The sequence below is a fragment of the Mercenaria mercenaria genome, chromosome 9 (genome assembly GCF_021730395.1).
Source record: "Mercenaria mercenaria strain notata chromosome 9, MADL_Memer_1, whole genome shotgun sequence".
In the NCBI taxonomy this organism is placed as follows: domain Eukaryota; kingdom Metazoa; phylum Mollusca; class Bivalvia; order Venerida; family Veneridae; genus Mercenaria; species Mercenaria mercenaria.
This window is the reverse complement of record NC_069369.1, coordinates 85,044,885-85,057,268: the sequence shown is the minus strand read 5'-3', so window position 1 is coordinate 85,057,268 and position 12,384 is coordinate 85,044,885. Positions and strand designations below refer to the sequence as shown.

The 12,384-nt window shown below is 32.2% G+C and overlaps 1 protein-coding gene across 2 annotated transcripts in view; it reads right to left on the bottom strand.

Annotated features, from left to right (window-relative positions):
- Positions 1–12,384, bottom strand: part of LOC123547620 (histamine H2 receptor-like) — a 315,142-nt gene that overhangs the window by 57,137 nt on the left and 245,621 nt on the right. For both annotated transcript variants that reach the window (XM_053551930.1, XM_053551929.1), the window contains one exon: positions 6,377–6,433. The gene's annotated coding sequence lies outside the window, so the exon portion shown is untranslated. The remainder of the gene's footprint in view (positions 1–6,376; positions 6,434–12,384) is intronic.

The following is a 12,384-nucleotide window of genomic DNA, read 5'->3' as shown; positions in this document are numbered from 1 at the left end:
TAAAAATATCTTTTCTAGCGATTTTAAAGCTGAAAGTGGTTTAACATGGCAATATGCATGACCAGAATGCTCAGCCCGCGAGGTAATACCAGCATGAAAAACTGAACTTAGTTGCTAAGAAAGAATTGATTCGCTAGCAAATTAATTTTACAACGTAACTGAGAATAAACTAGATTTTAATAAAGTTAAGAACACAGAATATTTTCTAACATGAAATAAACTAGTTCAAAGCTATTTTACAATGTTATAAACAATGAACATATTCTTTTCAAAGTTCAAACTAAAAACTGAATGAAAGTGCAGTTGTATACAGAGGATATTACATGGGTGTCTTTTCATATTGAAAAATCTTTTCTTGTCTACCTATTAGAAACCAAATCAATTCGACTTACGTCTCCAATACTTAAAACGACGTCAACGCTTTATTACATCAAATAATTTCCTGAGCAAGTAAACAAAGATTTCATTTTATCTAAAGACTTACGGATTCCACCAATTACCACTCGACATCTCTTTATATATATTTATTTTTATATTAACTGGATCTTTAAGGAAGTTTGATATCTTTAGATGAGTTTATTTTCTCTATCTTCTTCAAAGCTGTTGAAGCATATAAATTATTTTCACAGGCTATGAGTTTCTGGAAGGGCGGTGTGTAAAACATCAATCTCGATGTTGTAAAGACTATCAGGCTGTTAAAATGTTTCCACCTAACTATAAAAAATATCACAAACTACCCTCTTCATCTAGTTAGGTAATTGAGCAATACTGTTTATACGTGGTTTCTGTGAAAATATAACTATTATTATCACACAAAACGCTTTAATTTATAGCGTTATTCGTTTCCAGGCAGGTAATCAATTTTACATCGGATGACTTCCCAGCTTCAAATGCTTTATGGATAAAAAACAAAAATAACTTTGTGCACAATGTATTGGGATATATGAATCAGTTACAAGTCGTTTCGTTTAAATATTTAAGTTACAGGGAATATATAACTTTAGAAACAATTTATCCCAAACAGTGATTATATCAGTAGCCCGAGTCATATAATAATACACATCTTAATGACAAACCAATACTTTTACTTATGAGCAAATCACTGTCTGAGAATTATTTTTTCGATTCTAACATTATCATACATTTGTATTATGTATTGCTATTATTATGTTCATCTTTAACGCCAATCTTCAAATAGTTTCCTGTTTTGTGTGGGTTTCTTGTTCAGCGTGTCGCTACGTCGTTTCACGCTATAACGTTATAATTGTGACGTACAAAAATAAATAGTTGCATAATAACACACAACGTTCAGTCTTTTTTATTTGATAGAAAAATAAATCGAGTCGTGTTGAAATTTACAGTAAGTCGAAATTATTCAATCTCGCACAAGTAAATCATCTACACAGAAAATGAACTTATTTCTTCTTTTATGTTGCGGTAAATGTTTGTTCGCTCTTTCGTAATTGCTTGAATAAACTAATTGAACACAAGCGAGGATACTATTTCAAGAGCTGAATGTTACCTTAATAAAGTTATTTTCACTTTATGATTCATTTAATCTGAAAACACCTAATATAAATAAACCACACAAAAACCAGCTTTTTAATTTAAATCTAAGTATATAATATCAAATGAAATGTGACAGCTTTTGAAAAGATAGGAAACCTAAGACTGAATTTGATATACACTCGTCAAAACTGGTTCAAATTTAATGTTTGTACGCAATCAAAATGACAGACTGAAGCATAAAACTAAAACACAAATTTGTTTTTATACAAAGGTTGGTATGTCAGTATTTCCAGGTAACAAATTAAAAACAATCGTTTCGTCATTTGTGTCGTGTACGTCGTATGGTGGCCGAGGGTGACAAAAGGGGGACATTCTGAATTATCAATCTTAACCACCACTTGGCCGCTTAGGTTCCTTTGGAAGAATAAATATTACCCTGCTATAGCTCACTTTAGTATGTCTTCAAAATTTTAAATACATCTTACGGCCTTGGTTACCAGTACTAACTATTCATGTTTCTCGTAAATATATTTTAGTTGTTACAGTTACATAATTTCCTAGGTTGGTATCAGACGTACATTTGTATGAGTCCTTTAGAAATATAAATTGCTCTATTCTATCTCCCTTCAAAATTGGCTGGCATATTTGCAACCATTAATGTTACAAAGTTTATCCATTATTTTGCTTATCTGATTATCACCAAAGGGTCAATAAAGTTATGTATCAGCTACAAAATGAAGAAAAATCTAATGAAATATCTTTTTTATCTGATTACAAGATATAGGTTAAAGTAAAACATTGTACTAAAATTAACTTTCATCCCTTAATCGTGTCTTTATTTATTTGTATATTAGTTATAAAAAGTTTCATATCCCTAGATGAGTATATATCTTCTTCAAAGCAATTCAAGCAAATAAATTGTTTTCATGTCATGAATTTCTGAAAGGGCGGCGATTGAAAAAACAACAGTCTCAGTGCTGTTAAAACTATCGAGCTATTAAATTGTCTTCACATAGCTATAAAATATTATTTACCTAATTACCCTCTTTACTTATCCTAACGGATAAATGATTAATACTTTTTGGCGCCATTTCTGTGAAACCAACACTTTAAATATCATATGAAAGACTCTTTAATTTACAGCGTTTCTCTAACTTACGTTTAACTACACCGTGATCTCAGTTTCTCAACAGGTAATAATTTTCACATCGGACGGCTTCCTAACAAGAAATGCTTGTTCAACATTGCAAATAAAATTGACAGGTTTCCCAATTGTAGTTTCAATATTTGTTACATACACAGGAAATATATTATTTCACAGTTAGATTGACATTATTTAATATCGAACAATCAAGCTCTTCAAGGTATTGGTCTTATGCAAATTTCTTTAATGTTGCGATGAGTATTTGTCCGCTCTTATTTAAATCCTTGAAAAAAGTCGTTGAACACAGTCAAGGAGACACTTCAAGTGTTGAATGTTACCCTAATAAGTTTATTTTCACTTCATGATTCATTTAATCTTAAAACATCTTTATAAATAAGCCAAACAATCCCGAACGTTTTTAATTTAATTTTGAACATATAATTTCAAATGAAATTCGACAGGTTTTCAAAAGATACACAAGATTAAATGAAACTAAAAGATTAGCTGTCAAATTACGCAATAAAAATATTTACGAAATTTCCCCAGAAGATATTTGTCAAAACATGGGATTTTTACACTTCAAAATGTATCAAATAAATACATTAGATTACTTAGATTAACCTAGAAGCAGTTCACCTTTATTCTTGCTAAGGCTAAGCCATAGTATAACGACCAGACCTATAAAAAGCCATAGAATTTTCACCAGACTATAAAACAAAATATCTGGTTATAGTTGTAAGTGCAAATATATATCAAATTGTAACAATTGAAAACATGATACACTGAAATCAGTTATATCTGAAGGTAAGCAGATACTATTTTCTTTTTACAATGAAGACATTATTAAGAACCTTCCAAAATTGGGATGGGGTGTTTGCTAAATAACAATGGTACGGTAATATTTTGTCTTTATTGTGTTGAACACGGATAGCGTACAAAGTAAACGTCACAGCCTTCAATCATTATAGATAATAAATCAAAACATGAAAACTGGTATACATCAATAAATCTATTCAAAGGTATGCTGAAGTATTTTTCAAGACAAAGAATCACGATTTATCTGTATTATATTACCTAGCCAACAAAAGGAAACAGTAAATATTAAACCTTGCTATGGTTGTCACAATGTGATGTCGCGAAAACATGTGACAATTTTTCCGATCAATAATCGGACCATAGAAACTAATTATAATACCTCGTCCAAAATAAACAATAAAATGAATTGCATCTAAAATTATAAGAATCATCAATTCCACAATCGTTAAAAGGATTTTTATTTTTCAACCGCTATTCTGCGTGTATATCCCTTTAAGGAGTAACTATGCTTTATATAAGACTTTGAATGAGAGCAGTTAATCATACAGAAACTTCGACGCACGTACCAATACATGTGCACGTCCATTGTTTCCATCCTAAATGTAAAAATCTCCGAACGACAGGAAGTATCTCCAAGAACCATCTATGAAGGCTCGTAACAGTATATCCACGAAATGTTAAATAAAAATGACTTTATAATTTTTTGTTTTGGTTTAACGTCGTACCGACACAATCATAGGTCATATAGCGACTTTCCAGCTTTGGTGGTGGAGGAAGACCCGAGATGCCCCTCCGTGCATTACTTCTTCACTAGCGGGTACCTGGGTAGAACCAACTTTAGAAATTAGAAATATCATCAAGGGCCTGACGCAACAGCACAGTAGACAAAGATAAAAGAAACTCAGTTTAAGCAGTATAAAGAGGTGTCCATCATTACGTCTACAACCTGTGCAGTTAGACACAACCAGAGGAAAAGGTAGTGTTCAGGCTGTATAATGGCATGAAACAAAGGACATGTCACAAACTACTCTGATAAGAACTTTTTAAAATAAATTCATATTATTAGTTAACGAAGCAGGAAAATGACAAGGCCACCCCGACTAAACACTAAAAAGCTCGAAGTTAAGTGGCATCAGAAAGAAATGATTGCAGCTGTTGCCTACGAAAGACCCGTGGTGACATTTCAACTTCATTATTTCACGATTTCTGCTTCCTGATTTCACGATTTCCACTTCATGAATTCACGAATTCACGATTTCTGCTTCCTGATTTCACGATTTCCACTTCATGATTTCACGATTTCCACTTCAGGAATTCACGAATTCACGATTTCATGAATTCACGATTTCACGAAAAACTTCACGATTCTTGATTTCACGATTTCATGATTTCACGATTTCTTGATTTCACGATTTCTTAATTTCACGATTTCCACTTCATGAATTCACGATTTCTGCTTCCTGAAATCACGATTTCCACTTCATGAATTCACGATTTCACGATTTCCACTTCATGAATTCACAATTTTCACTTCACGAATTCTCGATTTCACAATTTCCACTTCATGAATTCACGATTTCAGGATTTCGAGAATTCGTGAGGTGGAAATCGTGAATTCATGAAGTGGAAATCGTGAAATCGTGAATTCATGAAGTGGAAATCGTGAATTCAGGAAGCAGAAATCGTGAAATCGTGAATTCATGAAGTGGAAATCGTGAAATCAAGAAATCGTGAAGTTTTTTCGTGAAATCGTGAATTCATGAAGTGGAAATCGTGAAATCGTGAAGTTTTTTTTTCGTGAAATCGTGATTTCATGAAGTGGAAATCGTGAAATCGTGAATTCATGAAGTGGAAATCGTGAAGTCAAGAAATCGTGAAGTTTTTTTCGTGAAATCGTGAATTCGTGAATTCAGGAAGCAGAAATCGTGAATTCTTGAATTCATGAAGTGGAAATCGTGAAATCAGGAAGCAGAAATCGTGAAATAATGAAGTTGAAATGTCACCACGGGTCTTTCGTAGTTGCCGTTAATATAAATTGACGTAACAGGATGAATGACACAATTAAGAGTGTGTGCTCTTGCAAGAAGTATTTGGTAAAAAATTAGTAAACTGTAACATTTTTAATCATTTATTTGAATTTCCGTCATGGAATCGAAACAAAAAATTTGGCTACACTTATTGAATCACTGTGCTGAATTACCTACTTCATGTCTCAAATTGAAATTATGTTTCCGTACTCCTAATTTCCCCAGCGTAACTGTTATGCAGTGAAATGATATTAAATGACAATCAGGCAAACACGCAAAGTGGTAATAGTTGGTTTAAATAACAGGAGCTCTGGCCATAAACCTTACCAAATAAACGCATCAATTTAAAACTATTCATGAAACAACAATTCGTTTATTTGATTATTCCTGCGACAAAAAAAACCCAGAGAATATGCAGTAATGCTATCATCACGCCTCTTTGATATACTTTTTGAACATCAGTGCGTGATGATTTCCTCTGGGTCCAAATTTTCCTTATCTACGAAACTACTACACAAACAGTTTGACTGAACAACATATTTTAGACTATCACCATCACCCAAATAACAATAAGCAAATATTCATTACTATAAGAGTGGGGGTGAGCAAAATGATATCCAGCAGCACGGAATATGAACATTTTGTTATAACAAACTGACCAGGCGGGTAAAATAACATTATTGTTTTATGGCAGATGTGCCGTTTCACAGATTAATTTAGCTTGCTGAAAAAACACATGACACAGTTTTAAATGCCATGACGTCATCCTGCGGTTGTTGGTAAAAATTGTGTGTACGTCATCGCTCGAGCTGTAGCTATTATTCTACATACCTCGCCATATTCTTGTTTCCAATTAAATGATAATATTATATTCACTTACTTTAGCGAGAACAAAGGGAAAGTATCCAATTAGATTGTTGCTCAATGTTCGGTGCATCTGAAACGAGAGAAATAGAACGGGATAAATTCATTATTAAAAACAAGGCAAGATATGACTTCTAGTAATAAGTGTCCATTTTCTTCTTGGGAGAATATCATTTTATTTTCTACAGTTACTGCAAAAACCCTGCATATAGAGACCACTAATTTCTCTTCCCCTTTCGCAGACACCCTTTAAACATAGATAGCGCAAACGATTACTGCTGTTGAGGGACCATCTATCAACAAAGACAATTATTTCATTTTCCAAAGATGATCTTTACAGACAGGTTTGACTCTATATATGTATATTGGCCGTATTCAAAGTCCAAAATTCTGATATGACTGTATTATTACTTGAGGAGTATAATTTCATTTACAACAATATAGTCAATTTTGTTTCTTGTATAATTATGTGATATGTTCCTGATATGTTAGTGTTGTTTGGTTTAAAGCATCACATTGATATGTCATTCATTATTTAATGATCTGTTCAATTTCAGGTTTTTGTTATTATTTGTCTTGCATTTTGAACAAAAAAGGAAATCATAAAAGTCTTTCTGCCAGGTTAATATAATATTCTCTGTACTATGAAATATGTTTTTATTGATATGTTGTAACTTAAGGTAGTTCTGCACGTTTGGATCGAAATTTTTTCTACAATGTAGAATCTGATTAAACTCTGATTTTTCAAAACTTCGGAATATACCAAGACAATTCAGCAAATAAAAAGGATAGGGTCGTGTACTTGATTTTTTGCTATACTGATTTGAAAAATTCGGACCCACGCAATTTTTCATAATAGGAGTCTATAGGGAAAATAGCAACTTTCATAACATTTTCGAGAATAGAAAATTTTCCACAATGTAGATTTTAATGAAACTTCTCACAGTCGTAAATAAACGTATGACCTATAATATAGTGAAATAAAATGTATAGGTCCGTGTGCTTATTTTTGAGAAAGTTGGCCATAATTAAAGTGAACCGCCTATTTGAAGCTAATTTTACGACATTATTTTGAATTCTTTCAGAATCGTATCAGATGTTTAAATATCATAGTTTAACTTTAGAAAGATAGAGATTGTTACAATTTAATAAATTTATTCGCAGGTTGCCTTTAATTCATAAACTGATTTTCATTTCCGTACACCGAATCTAGGCTTTATTCTACGTTTTCCGGATAAATCACGTTACGCCATCATTTCCGGTTTATCAAACGTGCAGAACTACCTTAACTGGAATAGTTCGGTCATAAATTTCATAAAATGTTTTTAGATGCGAATGCTATAATGTATTTTAATTATCATTATTTGATTATACTATTTTTTGTTAAATTTCATTTAATATAAGCAAAGATAATATGTGTAACTGCATACTTTTCAAAATAGTTTTGAAAAGTTAAGTTCAACATACTTTCTACCATTTAGTTCCCAACAATGATATTTTGCCTGCATGCTGTACTTGTTCATCTTACTTTTAAAATAAGTATGCATGTCGGCGAGAGGCTTTACATATATTATTCAATATTCATTTAAACTAGAAGAATCTGTACAGCAACTCACTCAAATACATAAACAATTCCAAACAGTACGATTCAAAATGTATTGTTATAAATTTCCTTAGATTTGACACTGATACTTTATATGTATGTCTTCGCTCGCTTTAAATAACTTTGCTATAACAAGTTACCTAATGTATGACCTTTAACGTTAAAATTATATGACTTATTAATGTCATAGATTTAAAACTACTTAATAGTTCATGTCCACTCAAAAGTGTAAAGTCCATAATTAACATCCATTCAGTAACTGTCGATATTTTTCCGCGTTTTTTATGGATCGTTCTGATTTGGAAGATAATGTTTAATGTTTTGAACCAGCGAGTTGCTCTGTTTGCTCTCGTCGCTAATATAAGCGAAACTAATATTAACATGAAGTTGGATATTCTACAGTAACGCACTAAACATACACTGGAATGCTTCACTGAAGGAAAATTCACAAATGGATGTCTGAAACTTTCAAGTAATTCAAAAGTTTAATTAGTATTCACGTTTGAAAAACAGCGGCGTTATCTACACCTTCATGCAGTTTGTAACCCAGACGTTGCATGTTATTGTGTATTAGCATTTGTTCCTCTGGCAAAACAAACAATTAATATTGACAGAACAGAACATATTGATGTGTTATGCGTATGTTACATTCATTTGTTTTCAAACGACTGATCTTTAAGGTGATTTAACGCCACGTTAGGCCTGTAAAGGGCAACAGTAAAACTTTTTTTCTGGCGATTTTAAAGCTAAAAGTGATATAACATGGTAATATGCATGACCAGAATATTCACCACGCTTATTTGTAGTTTGTTTCGCAGGAGGGTAGGATAATAATGCAACAAAAATACTAGAATCACGTCTTTAAAGAGAAATTAAACAGAAACACATGTAAAACATTGGACGAAACAATAAAGCCTTTCCAATCATTGCTTACTTTTTGTTTATAATACTTATTAACGAGTTCGTCATCGGTTTTGACAACCAATTTATTCAAGCAATTACGAAAAAGTTAATTAACATTTCGTAATAACGTTTTAATACTAATTTACTGGAGAAAGCATAATTATTATGTAAATTAGGCTTTGTAGCAAGCACCTTGCAAATAAGATATTTTGAAATTGTGACGTTACTTTGCGATCAAATCACTGCGTATGCCACCGCGTCAAACATCATACCTTTGTTATTGTTGATAATATTAATACGAATTGGGTAAAATATTATCTATCTAAAGCCAGGAAAAAGTCAAGTTTAATAGAATACCGCCAGACAAAAGAAATATTAAAATCATTTACATTTACCTTTAAGATATAGCTTAATCAAAATTGTTCTAATAACCTCTCACAACATTTTAAGATTATCCTGAATATTAACTTGGAATATAATTCTTGTAAAATCTAATATTGACAATATGTCAGATTAAATATAGTTCTAATCAAACAAAATAAAACTTCCAAAACATTTTAATAAGAATTAGATGGAAATGTGCTTTCACGTAATGACGAAGTGATTATATGCAGTAATTGAAACACGAGATAACACGACAGTGAAAGCAAAATGGCAATGTCGAGGTAATACCAGCATGAAAAACTGAACTTAATTGCCAAGAAAGAATTGATTCGCTAGCAAATTAATTTGACACTGTAATTCAGAACAAAATAGATTTTAAAAAAGTTAAGACCACAGAGTATTTTTAACATGAAATAAACTAGTTCAAAGCTATTTTACAATGTTATAAACAATGAACATGTTCTTTTCAAAGTTCAAACTAAAAACTCAATGAAGGTACAATTGTACACAGAGGATATTACATGGGTGTCTTTTCATCATATTGAAACACCTTTTTTCCCTTTTTTTCTGCCTATCAATTCGACTTACGTCTCCGATACTTAAAACAACGTCAACGCTTTATTACATCAAACACGTGATAAATCGTTTTTCTTAAAATTTATTTTCTGTTACCTTCTCTATCAGCTGCATTGTCCTTAAAGACACAGGTCTTGCTGTAACATTAGAAAACCACTGATTTAAAACTTACACCATCAGGGATTAATGTTAAGAAATCTCTTTGATATTCACATCTAAGTGACGTTCGACATTTGAATGTCCTAGTGGGAACAGTTATGCACTTGTGAACGTGTACATGTGCATGTGCATGAAAAGAGTGCTATATAAATGTGGTATTACAAAAAAAATAATCAGTGTGAAAAGTATAATAGATATATATTTCCTTTCAAATTCTATGATTAAGTCTATATTGTTTGAAATAATGTCTGTGTAGAAAGAACTTGTACAAAGAAGAATATGTTATACTGTGAAATATTATAGTACGTAATTTAAGTTAGTACTTTCTTCTTCATTATATCAAGATAATGTTCTGTCTACAAATACACCAAATTAAATGGACTTTCACGTGATTTTAGACCTATTACAGTCCATGGTTCTTTTCAAGTAAGGCACGATTATCGCTACGTACTCGTAATTGCAATTTTATATTGAATAACGATGACGTTAATACTGCACCTTCTGCACTTCGTAACCAAGTCATCGAATAGCTGTATTGCATGTGATTATCTATTATCATTCGATCATCTGACAAAATAAACATTTAGCTTATAAAACGGAACAAACTGATGTGTACTGCCCGTATGTTTTAGTCTTTTGGAATAAATAAATGATCCATCTGGTGATTAAACCCAAAAGAACAACATTTAGTCAACGACTTCCATGTTAAAATCGACAAAACGAGCAAAAACGAAGGCACGATCCACTCAGAGCCAAGAAAGATCGGTCAGAATATTTAAGAGAAATGATTAAAAAAAATTAAAAGGATTATCTAGTCGGTAGCTAGACTAGGTGCTTGTACGTATGAGCTTTATTGTCTACCGAAGAATGCCGAAACGCTACACAAGATTACGTAATCGCACGGAAATTAGGGAATCCTATTAAGGGTCAACAACCTCACACACATTTAAACAACGGTCAAAATTTGCAAGCGGTTATGTACTTTTGCAAGCGGTTATGTACTGAGTTTTTTACGGGTCAAAAAAAAACTAAAACTCACAGATCAAACTTTGCAAGCGGTTATATACCGAGTTATTTTACGGGTCAACAAACTAAAACTCACATATATTTAAACATCGTTCAAAACGTGCAAGCTGTTATTCATGAAGTTGTTTAATGGGACTGCATTATGTGAAGATATTTAAGTACAAATACATTTACAAAAGGCTATAACATTTCTTTAGATACAATTAACAAGATAAAAATACATCTACGACTTCCTTTTCACTTTTTAAGATATTTTATACAGCTAACGGGGGAAATGGAGCGCCCATCGAATAATTGGTATATACATTGTACTTACATAATGGGTCATCGACATGCTTTAATAATTAAGAACTAATAACTCTGTTCCTATATTTCATTAGTTAATAAAATATGGACAGTCGTTCGGATGCGTAATTTGTTTCTTTTCCAAGGGGCAGGACGTGAAGTCGTTGCACATTTACTTCAAGCGAGCAAAATGGTTGCAAACTTGCAAAATGGCGGATATTTACTACAATTATCGCACTGTCGCTTGTTTTTATAAATTTCATCAGGTAAGTGGGTTTCTGTTGGATATTCTTCCTTGTTTCTATTGTATTTTGAACTCTATGGATATGTGCATGCATCAGTTCTATGTCTAAGTCACACTCAGTTTTGCGTTTCACCGTCGTAGATTTCGAATCGTCGGAAGTTATTGAAGGTATAAAATGGTCATGTGCGTATTTTGATATTTGAATGGCGACGTTTCTTGTCAATTTTTTAATAATTTATTATGATTAAATTAGCCTGTTTAGGGGGCCCTTAAACGAGACAAAACAACTAATAATAATTGTGAACAATTTCATAAAAGTTTGGTGCTGCATGTTTCATAAATGATTCTATACTTAAATAAATGTTGTTCAGGCTCTTTTTGTTGCAAACTTGTACTTCAAGCAATTTCGGACAGGCTAGTTTGATCATAACAATTAAAACAAATCGGCCAAATATGAGCCCGTTTAAATATCAAAACATGCACATGACCATTTTATACCCTCAGTAACTTTAACAACGCTGAAATGCAAAACCTAGTGTGACGCAGACATAGAACTGATGCATGCACATATCCATAGTGCTCAAAATACCATAGAAACCTACTTACCTGATGAAAAAACAAGCTAACGTGCGATACTTTTAGCAAATATCCGCCATTTTGCAAGTTTGTAACCATTTCGCTCGCTTAGGGTAAGTATGCAACCACTTCACGTCCTGCCCCTTGTTTTCTTATCAGAATTTTGAGAATTATTTATAAACCAGTAATCTAACAGTTCTTAAAATATTTATAAACAGAATATTTGACCCAGTGTTGCGAGCTGAACTTTTGTATGACGTCACATCAT